Raw genomic sequence first — 12243 nt, forward strand, 5'->3', positions numbered from 1 at the left:
TATGTGTAAAATTATAGCTCAATTCACGTTCTTTTATTTATTTTTATACCAAATTAACTATAATTAAATAGGTTCCTTCACAAAAAAAGTATTATATGTTAAATATTTATTAAGTGGAATATATTTTTCAAATATTTATATTTTTTAGTTTTAAATTACAAACAAAAATTCGAAGTGATAAGTAAATATTAGGCTAACTATATATATATATATATATATTAACATTAACTATATAGATATTTTTTACATTGAATATTAGACTAACTATTAAAATCATGATGAATACTTATCCAAATACTAAATTAATATAATTTAATTATTATTGATACATGACTACACTATCATTTTAACTATTAAATAGCATTTTATTATATATGAGTGTGCACATATGCATGTGTCACCAAATGAATCAATTCGAGCTAGACACGTAGCGCTAATAGGTTTTATAGAATTTATAAAGTAACCAAATATGAGTCTTGATCATTACTTTTGTATAGATAATGAGTGGTTCAGATTTGTTAGTTTGAATGGTGTGGAAAATTGGTGATGCATTGTTAAAATATAGCTCATTTTACAAAAAAACTTACTCCAATAGTGTACCAAAAGTTGTACCAAATTTGTCATGTACTAAAAGTTGAGCCAAATTTGACACACAATATAGCATAGTACATATTTTGCATCACCATAAATGCTACAATTTTTTATTTATTTTTATGTCATTTATATTATTTTTTATTTATTTGCATTAAATGTTATACTTTGTACCTTATTATTTTATTATTATCTTATATTGTCAACAATAAAATATAAAGAAAAATTATTATATTTTTGTATATTTTCAATAAATATCAAATTAACATTAATGAAATATTAAATTTTACAATAATTTTTAAAATTATGTAATAAAAAATTGTGTTAAATATATAATATATTGTTAAACAGTAATTAATTAAGTGTTATAATAGTCTACCATTTTTCCTTATTTTGTGTTGATTGGTCACCTCTTCATTGGAAAGGTGCCCTATTATTGTCTGGCTATATAGCCTCTGTACTGTGTACTATTTTGCTTAAGGAAAATGAATACAGCTTTTACTTTCCTTCTGTCATGGTATCACAGACATAACGGCTCCCCATGGACTCAGCTGTCAGTATTGGCTCTACCCCCTACATGGAGGATGCTATCGCACGAAACCCTCCTTTCAACACTACTGATATATCACTAGAAAACCCTACCTATTCAGCCGCCCCAAACACTTTCCCTAACCCCACGATACCCTCTTCCTCTTCTTCCTCCTCATCTCTGTTACCCTCTTCCATACCCTCTCTAAATCATACAATCTCACTCAAACTTGATGAATCCAACTACCTTGTTTGGTGAATGCAAATGCAGAATATCATTATTGCTAATGGGCTTGAGGGATATATTGACGGCACCGTGCTCTGTCCTCCGCAGTTTGCCGATTCAAACTCCTCCCAAACAAATCCAATGTTCACGGCATGGCACAGGTACAACAGGCTTCTCATGAGTTGGCTCTATGCCTCTATCTCTGATTCTATGCTGGGACATATTGTGAACTTCTCCACTGCATCAGAGATCTGGGTCTCTCTGGAACGCACCTACACCACTGCTTCTTTTGCTAGGAGCTCGGACGTTCGCACTACATTACAGACTCTAAAAAAGGACGGTCTCACAGCCTCTGCTTACATTCAGAAACTGAAGTCTCTCTGCAACACTCTTGCTTCTGTGGGTGAACCCATTTCTCATCAAGATCATTTGGTATATCTACTAAATGGTTTGGGTCCAGAGTATAATGCGTTTGTAACCCCGATTTTAGCTCGTCCTGTCAAGCCGACGATTGACGAAGTTCATGCTCTTCTTCTGAGTTATGAAGCTCGGTTGGATCAACAAACGACAGCCACCTCTATCAGCTTCCTTCAAGCCAACTTTGCCAACTTACCCTTTCCTAGACAGCGCCCCAAAGCTCCACTTCCACCATCTCAGTCTTCTCCCTGATATCCCAATCCCAACCCTGCTTCCCCTTATTCACCTCACCCAGCTCATCCTTCATTCCAAAACCCTCGCCCACCATATTCTCAACCCCCTTGTTCCTCCGCCCCTTGGATTCCCTCTGCCTCACGTCCATAGTCTAGACCACCCAAATGTCAAATTTGCTTCAAAATGGGTCATACAACTTCCTCATGTTACCATCGCACTAATCTTCAGTATCAACCGTCTTCACCACCTCCCCGTCCGTTTCATGCTTATTTCACTCAACAACTACCATCATCCAACCCTCCTCTGCTACCTACTCCTTCATCCTCTAATGTTGTTACTGACCCAGCTTGGTATATGGACTCCGGAGCTTCTCATCACTTCATTCCGGACTTGAATCTCTTGGACTCAGCCACCCCATATCATGGTTCTGATCAAATTACAATGGGCAATGGTAAGTTTGCTTCTATCTCTCATGTGGGTTCTGCATTTTTATCATCTTCTACTTTCCTTGTCCTCAAACTTTGTCAGGTTTATCATTCACCTACATTATCTAAAAATCTGCTCAGTGTTTCTCAATTATGTCTCGATAATAATGCCTATGTTGAATTTCATCCAACTTATTTCTTTGTCAAACACCAGGACAACCACAAAATCCTCCTCAAAGGCCTACTTGACCACGACATTTATCGGGTCTCGCCCTCTTCACCTGTTTCCTCCTCTTCCTCACCACACCTGTTGTTGTCATCCAAGTCTACTATTGATGTCTGGCACTCTCGCTTGGGTCATCTGTCTCAAGATGTTGTTTCTCGTGTTTCCTCTGTTTGTAATTTTTCTTTTCCAAAAAGAGATAACCTAACCTTTTGTACTGCTTGTCAATTAAGCAAATCTCATAGACTTGTTTTTCCTAATTCTATATCCCGGGCTTCCGAGCCTTTTGAATTAATACATTCTGATATTTGGGGTCCGGCCCCTGTCACAGCTATCATTGGTGTTAAATATTTTCTTTTGTTTATTGATGACTTTACTCGTTTTTCTTGGTTTTATTTGCTTACCACCAAAGATGAAGCCTTCCAAACTTTTGTCAATTTTAAAATTTTGGTCTCTACTCAATTTCAACGCAACATTCAAGCTGTTCGCACTGATTGGGGTGGTGAATTCCGCACTCTTTCCACATTTTTCACACAACATGGCATTTTTCATGATCTTTCCTGCCCTCACACTCCCCAACAGAATGGTCGCATTGAACGCAAAAATCGTCATGTCGTTGAAATTGGTCTCACTCTTTTGGCTCATGCCCATATGCCTCTTCAATTTTGGCCCTACGCTTTCTCTACTGCCATCTACTTAATTAATCAACTACCTACTCACATTCTTAGCTATTACAGCCCCTATCAACTACTCTATCACAGGTCTCCCAACTATTCTCTACTTCGGGTGTTTGGCTGCCAATGCTTTCCTTTCCTTCGACCTTACAATGGTCACAAACTTGAGTTTCGTTCTTCTCCTTGTACTTTCATAGGTTATAGCAGTAAACACAAGGGTTATCTCTGTCTTCATTCTTCCTCTAGTAGCATTTTTGTTACTCGCCATGTTTTTTTCAACGAGTCTTGTTTTCCTTTCTCACTCACTCCTGCTATTTCTCCCCCGCCAACCAAACCTCACTCTGTTATTTCTTCCTTACCCTTCTCTGTTCCTCCTCAACTTCCCACCCCACGTGTTCCTCCTGTATTCAATCCCTCTCCTCCCCTAGTCTTATTCCTTCTCCGGTACATCTCTCTCCTTCTCCTTCTCCTTCTCCTTCTCGGCTTCCCTCTTCCCCTAGTCCTATTCCTTCTCCGGTACATCTCTCTCCTTCTCCTTCTCGGCTTCCCTCTTCCCCTAGTCTCCCTACACCATCCACCCCTCATACAGCTCCTTCTAGTTCTTCCTCTACTTCATCCCCTCCCACCATTCCTTTGATTGTTGATTTGCACGGTCCACATGAACCTACCACTGCCCATTTTAATTTGCATCCCATGATTACTAGAGCTAAATTGGGCATTCACAAGCCCCGTTTGTTTTATAGTGTGGCTGCAAGTACTCCGGTTGAACCATCCAATTTTAAAGAAGCTAGTGCCGATCCCCAATGGACCGCTACCATGAATACCGAGATCATTGACTTGTCCAAGCAACAGGCTTGGGTTCTTGTTCCACCTCCTTCTAACTGTAAGGTGATTGGTTGCAAATGGGTCTACCGTATTAAACTTACTGCTGACGGTACCGTTGAACGCTACAAGGCTCGTCTTGTTGCTAAGGGCTTTCACCAAACTCCAGGTCTTGATTATCATGAGACTTTCAGCCCCGTCATTAAACCCAACTCTATTCGTTTAGTTCTCTCTTTGGCTTTCTCCTATGACTGGGTTATCAAGCAACTTGACATCCAAAATGCCTTCCTTCATGGTGATCTCACTGAAACTGTTTACATGACTCAACCCGAGGGCTTTGTTGATCCATCTCATCCCCATCATGCGTGTAAGTTAATAAAATCTCTTTATGGTTTAAAGCAATCACCTTGGGCTTGGTTTCTTAAGTTAAGTACTGCTCTTCTGGATTGGGGTTTTGTTGGTTCCAAAGCAGATACTTCTCGCTTCATATATCGGTCTTCTACTGCTGTTATTATTTTACTTATATATGTGGACGATATCATCATCACCGGGTCTTCATCTTCATCAATTGATTCTCTGCTCACCTATCTCAACACTAAGTTTGTTGTGAAAGATCTCGGTCCCCTGCACTTCTTTCTTGGTATCCAAGTTCATCGGTCATCCTCTGGTCTTCATTTGTCACAAACCAAATATATAAGAGATTTTCTTACCAAGACTGCTCTCCTGGACTCAAAACCGGTATCCACACCAATATCTCTTACACCATTGTCACTTTATGATGGGGATCCCCTCGAGGATGTTACTGCATACTGAAGCCTTGTTGGAGCTTTACAATATTGCACCCATACTCGGCCAGACATTGCTTTTACAGTGAACAAACTTTGTCAATTTCTTCATTCACCCACAACGATTCACCATCAGGCTGCTAAGCATGTTCTTCGCTACCTCAAAGGCACTGCCAATCTCGGTATTCTTCTCCAACCCGATCCCAATCTTGTTCTCCATTACTTTACTGATGCCGACTGGGCCGCCTGTCCTGATGATCATCGCAGCACTAGTGCCTATTGTGTTTTCTTGGGTCTCAATCTTATCTCGTGGTCATCCTCCAAGCAAAAAGTGGTCTCCCGTTCTAGCACTGAATCTGAATATCGAGCCATGGCGAATGGAGCCTCTAAAGTATCCTGGCTTCTTTCTCTCCTTGGGGAACTTGGTTTTTCTCTCACTGCTCCTCCAACACTTCACTTTGACAACATGAGCACCATTCACTTGGCTTCGAACCTGGTCCTTCACGCTCGCACTAAACACGTTGAGATTGACTATCACTTTGTTCGGGAACGAGTGAACCACGACACTCTCTCTCTATCATTCACTCCTTCCACAGACCAAGTTGCTGATTGTTTAACTAAGCCTCTTGTGGCATCTCGTTTTCAAGAGTTAAGGAACAAACTCACGGTGCTTCCTAGCCCCATGAGTTTGAGGGGATGTTAAAAAGTAATTAATTAAGTGCTATAATAGTCTACATTTTTTCCTTATTTTGTGCTGATTGGTCACCTCTTTATTGAAAAGGTGCCCTACTATTGTATGGCTATATAGCCTCTGTATTGTGTACTATTTTTGCTTAAGGAAAAGGAATACAACTTTTACTTTCCTTCTGTCATATATTAACTTTTTGTGCTAAATAAAACACAATAGGAGATGGTCTAATAAACCTTGGTGAAGATTTGAGGGTCGCAGAAAAATCATCAACTAAATTGACTATCCATACTTATTATATATAATAGATATTATTTGGTAGTATAGTTGTTTTTTTTATTCTTATAAAAATAACATCTTTAATAATTATTTTATCTTGTATGAAGTTTAAATAAAACCCATCTAAACAAAAATGGATTAATTTTATTTTCTTCTAACATGCGAGAGTATTTTATTTAATAAAATATTTTTATAATGTATAATTCTCAAATATATTTATTAAGATAACTACCATATTCTTACAAAAAAATCATACCATTCTTTATTTTATTTAAAAAAATATTTGTGTATTTATTAAATATTACAAAATGTTCTTTAATTTACCATTTTTATATCAACAAACCATTATATAATTATAAAGTTTATTTATCAAACGTTATAATATTATTTTTGTTTTAAAATATAATTTTCAAGACAACTAAAAGCCAGTTGTTAAATAAGCTACAATTTTATATGTTAAAACCTTGTTTGGTAAATATTTTTGTAGACTATTTATTTTATTTAATTATTATTTTTTTGAATAAAAATATGATTTTGGGTGCTGTAAAAGATTGTGGCTGATTCATTTGAGTTATCAAAATTTGAGTTTTTATCATTATCCAAAAAAGATAATTTTCTTAATATGGTAATTAAAGTATTTGAAAATATGATCTTATCCTATTCATTTCAGATTAAATCAAATATATTCAGGTTAAAAATGATTTGGTTGTGATTGATTTTTTCAAATGAATCTAGACTTAACTATGTCAAAGTATAGAAATTGTCCAGACGAATGCTCAAACGGTTAAAACGAACAAACAACTATAAATAGATAGCAAGAGTTCTTGAAAAAAAGCCACATCTCAAGTCTTGTGATAAATATAAAATAATTGACTTATTCTAACGGAGTATTTTCAGGAATAAAATGATTTTGGATAATAAATATTTGAAAATGAACATGACCAAGAAAAATGACCAAATTCGTTACCGTCAGTCAAAACTGATGATAATGCTGACTCAATAGTTTCTTATTTTGTCGGAATAAAATCAACCTGGCTGACAAATTTTTTCAATCAAAGAAATTTGCAAATATTCTTGTATTAATTGCAAGATTTCAGAAGAGCTGGCCTTTGACGTTTTTATCAGCTATAAATACACTGCCAAAGCCTTTGGAAAAATCATCTCTTTCATTTTGAATTTAAAAACACTTGTTGTTAACCTTAATCTTTGTGGTTGTGACGAGTGTACTTTTCTATGTATTTATCTTGTTCTTTGTATTAAGTTGTGTTTCTTGTGAACTAATTCCTAAAGATCTTTGGGAGAAGATTTCATCAAGTCTTACTTCGAGAGGAAGAGAGCACTCACTAATCTTTGAAGGGAGTTCAAGAGATTCAGTGTTTTATTAAAACCATATTCGTGAAGAAGAGTACAACAAGATTGCAGCAATAGTGTAAGAGTGAGTCTTACGTTGTTTAAGTCAATGCTTTTGTATGACTTTGTTCTTTACTAATTGATTTGTTCTCTAGGCGTGGCTCTGTAAATGTAGGTTATCTGAAAAGATTTATGAATCACATAAAAATGATCTTGTGTCAACATTTTCTTACTTTCTGTTTTCATTTTAACATTCATCACAGTTGCAGTAACAAGATATAAATCTGTTTAAACAACTTAATTTGTATTATGCATTTAAACAAGTTATTTAATTCTAAACACTTGGTAAGTACAATATACGTAATTTCATTATCAAACTAGGCCATAAATTTTAATAAAATTATACACTTCTCATTAGTTTTCTCATCAATTTGATAATTTAGTAGCTTTTTTTTTCTTATTGACCTTCGGAGAGCCTAATTTCTAATGAGGGGATAATAGAAGCCTCTTCGTATTTCAAAGGCCAAGAATAAAATGTACGAACAAGGCCCCGGCCCCGCCACTTACTCTTATTAGCTTGAAGTAGTGGGTAACTTGTCAAATTTGTGTTGGACACCTTTCTATTAGTGGAAAGAAATCAAAAATCTCAATGGGGGGTAAGATAATGACCCATTAATTTATCTTTTTAACATAGCACAGTGGTTTATGTGTGGATATGGGGAAGTGAGTAGTACTGTGATAATGTTAAACTATACATGAATATTTATATAAAACATTCCACTTTGGTTGGCTTATTTGGTGTGTTTTTTCCCTCTAAAATTGGAGGATTCCCTCAATAAGGATCTAAGCCTAGAATAAGGAAAAAAAAAAAAAAATTATTTATTTATGGTTGAAAGAAGAACTGCTTTTGCAGCACAGCATTATGTAGTAAGAAATCCTCATCAATTAATTTCTGTTGTTTGTGACTCCCAATGGGTGGTCGTTGTCGGAAGATTTGTTTATAAATCAGTATTCTTCAATCTCATAGGCTCCTTATTTGGTTGCCCCTCCAATAACTATCACCCCATACCATATTGAATTTGATTTTATCAACTTAGTTTAATATTTTCTCTCATTTGGGCATGCTTTCTTTCCGTAAAGGAAACCCTCAACCCACATAGCCAAAAAACCCATGACATAAATATATTTGATAATTAATACAAATAAATTAATAATTAGGAGAGTTTGCCGGTGAAGAAGTTTCCACGTATCAGTGTTAACCTATCTTTAAATTTTTTAAGGCATATTATTGGTCATTTAACATGCTTTTTACTCATGGTCCCAACATGTTGGATTGGTTACCAATTGAAATTGGTTGTTCAAATAGTATAATTGGACGTTGGCTTCTAAATTTTTTTTTTTTTTGGCGAATTAAGAGAATGTTATACTCTCTTTTTCTCTTTAATAAATCTTCCACTTACCTTATTTTAAAATGAAATAATTAAGAAGGAGGATGGTACCACTAATCTACCAACACTTGAAATTGTTCTTCTGGGACTACTCTAGCTAGGGGTCTAGTGAAAATGAAATCTAGTGATCGTTTTGCTTTATTGCTTGTCCTTTGATTTATTTAGATTGGTACGTCTTGCTTTATAATAATAAATACTATAATGTGTTCCTTTAATATTTTGTTCGTGGGTATGAGGCTAAGAATCTAATCTAATGACGATTTATTTTCTTTAGTGTTTATATTGAATCTTGCCAAAAGAAAAAACGATCTATGTTATTCAAAAAAAAAAAAATTGATCTATGACTCATCAATAATAAGGACGTCCGTACTAAATCTTTGCATTTGCATTTGCATTTGCATTTAATGACATTAAACAGTTGATCACTTTAAGTGGATTGAAACAATGATTGGTTATAGCTTATTGCCTCGCACAAGAAATTATACAAGTGTCTATTTAAGCATAATTTTTTTTTTGCTACGAAAAATAAGAAGAAAAACTTGAACTTGATTAAGTTCCATGAGTAACCGGACCAGGCCAATCAGTTGAATAAGTACAATAGGTAAAATTTAGGCCCATTTCACTTGATCTAGTTAGTCTTTTCAAAGAGTTTTAGATCGGCCCAAGCCTAAAATATATCCTTTTTTGGTCAAGTTCAGAAATGGCACCTAAACTTTTAAGTAATGAATCGTACCATAATACTTCTAATGAATATCTGTTGCCCTTTTTTATATGGGTCTAATAGTAAATCACACTACTTCATTTTCTGATTCGTTGTGATTTAGTATTACTAGCTAATTACATTAAAAAAATGGTAAAAATCATTAAATCAATATTAAAAGTGACATTATATAGTGAGAATGAGAAAGTGTCATTTTCCGGGGTTGATTCATCACATAAGATCAATAAAGAGAGAGATGAAATCGCCCCAGTATCTGACACGAGTCTGATGAGTTGAGAGAGAGATAAAGTATCAAAGTATTAGGGCAAAATATTAGTTTTACGTTGAGTCCAGCTACCACATCGTGGACAGCATCTTAAGATTTTTTTTTTCTCTTACATAAACACATGGCAATGTTATCTGTGAATGAAAAAAGAAAGAGCCCTAAAAACGTTAAAATAAATAAAATAAAATAAGTAATAACATTATTAACAATAACAAAAGAGAATAGAAAAAGCTTGTACTGAAAAGAAAGAGTGTTTGCTGGCTTGAAAAAAAATCTACACCAGCTCACGGATGCAAGATATTAAAGTACTTTGACATCATTGGTTGATTAATATGGCCATGATTTTACTTGTATAATTAATTATAGTCTAATATATATTGACATGATAAGTTAACTAAATATATATAGGCTTCACTTTTTAAAATATCACTATTATGGATAACACTTGTTTTTTTAAAAATAATATTAATTGTTGTTAAATTAAAAATAAAAGATAATTTACTTATTTGGTAACCTGTGTTTTGTAAAGTATAATTTTGATACTCTATTTTTTCAATAATGCTTACATTGTATCTAAATTTTAAAATCATATATATTTATTATTTTAAACTCATATTTGATAAATAAAATTTTGTCAACCAAATTATCATTAGTTATATGTAATTAAGTAATTAAATTTGAATTTTAAACTCATATAATTGAGAACAATTTGATTAAATTGCTAAAATTTTATTTATTAAATTTAAGTATATGGTACAAATATGTACGATTTTAATATACATAGTACCAAATATATACGATTTCAAAATACAAAGTATTAAATTTATATAATTTCAAAATACAAAGTACCAAATGAGCATTATTATAAATAAAAAATACTAAAACGATACTTTACAAAAACAAAATGTATCAATATACTTACCCAAAATAAAATATTATTTCATGATGGAGTGGCTCTTTTTATTTTGTTAGTCTAACTTCTATTAATTTTTTTTTTGTTATTTGAATGAGAGATATTAAACTCATATAATAAATTCTAACTCAAAATTAAATAATAAAGTGCATCAATCTAAATTTTTAGAAATATAGTAGAAGTGTCGGTTGGATGGAAATTTATATTTTCTTTATCAGGTATGATTTTTTTTTTTCAAAATAAAATGTGTATTTAATATAATGATATTAATCACACAAAAATTACATACTGATACACTTATGCAACATGATTATTGATAAAAATAATTTATATTATGATGAGTAGATTAAAATTAAAAAATCAAAATTAATAATCAAATATTTTTACATCTATATTAATATATGGAAAATACCAGTTTGACTTATGTATTTTTCTGAATATGCAATTGACTCTTATGTTTTGTTAAATGATAATTTAGATTTTATGTTTTACAAAAATAGATCAAAATAGTATCATAAATCCAATTTTGATTAAAATATTTTCAAACATAATTATTCATTCTCAGTTTCTTGGCTACATTCGCTGCTACTATGAACATATCTTTTATCTAATGACCCAAAAATTAATTTTATAATTGAAAATATTTTAATAAAAATCAGATTTAAAATATTATTTTAATCAATTAATTCAAATATAATTCAAATTGTGGTTTAAGAAAACAGATAGACCAATCGTGTATCTAAGAAAAATATATGGGCAAAAGGTATTTTTCCATATCAATACTGTTGTCTTAATACACCAAACAAATTTAAAAGCAAGAGTAATGGCATTATTAATAACGAATCACAGACTGACAACCGATTATAAATATACCGAACATAGATGCGAACAACTATATTGACTGGGGTCATCTAGTGAAATTTTATTTTATTTTTTTTAAAGGAGGTCATCTAGTGCCTTTAGTAATATGTATATATTTGTAAAATAATAATATAATATATTATTTTAAACCAGTAATATTACCCTAATTTTATATATAATTTAAAATATTAACACGTTATATTTTATTAAATTATAGTGTCCCACATGAAATAAGTGCTATAATATTATTAGTGGAGTTACACATGTTCTTCAATATTCTAAAACTTATTTTATATGAGATACATAGTCTAATAAATAAATATTTTAAGTGTTTAAAATAAATATGTATTTTGTATTACTCATATCAGTAAAGTTGTATTCATGAGTAGCAATTTTAAAAAATTACTTTAATCACGACATATGTTGCAATTAAAAATAAAAAATTAGTGATTTTTAATCTTAATAAATTTTAGGGTAATTCTTAGTACACTCATTTTTGTGTTTTCAGTACTTAAATAGTGATAATCGTAATTTTTTTATACGACCTTATACATTATACTTATAACCGGCATCCTATTAATTTTCCAAAATATTTTAAATAATTTATAGTATTAAAATTACCGTTCAAATATATATTATGTTACAGTTGCGAATAAAACAAACAAACACACAATAAAAATGTTTAAATGTTATTTTTGATACATTATATTAATTAAAATTTCTCAAAAATTAATAAAATGGGTGCTATATAATTATAATGTACACAAGTGATATAAAAAAAATTAGAATTCTA

The sequence above is a fragment of the Humulus lupulus genome, chromosome 3 (assembly GCF_963169125.1).
Source record: "Humulus lupulus chromosome 3, drHumLupu1.1, whole genome shotgun sequence".
NCBI lineage: Eukaryota > Viridiplantae > Streptophyta > Magnoliopsida > Rosales > Cannabaceae > Humulus > Humulus lupulus.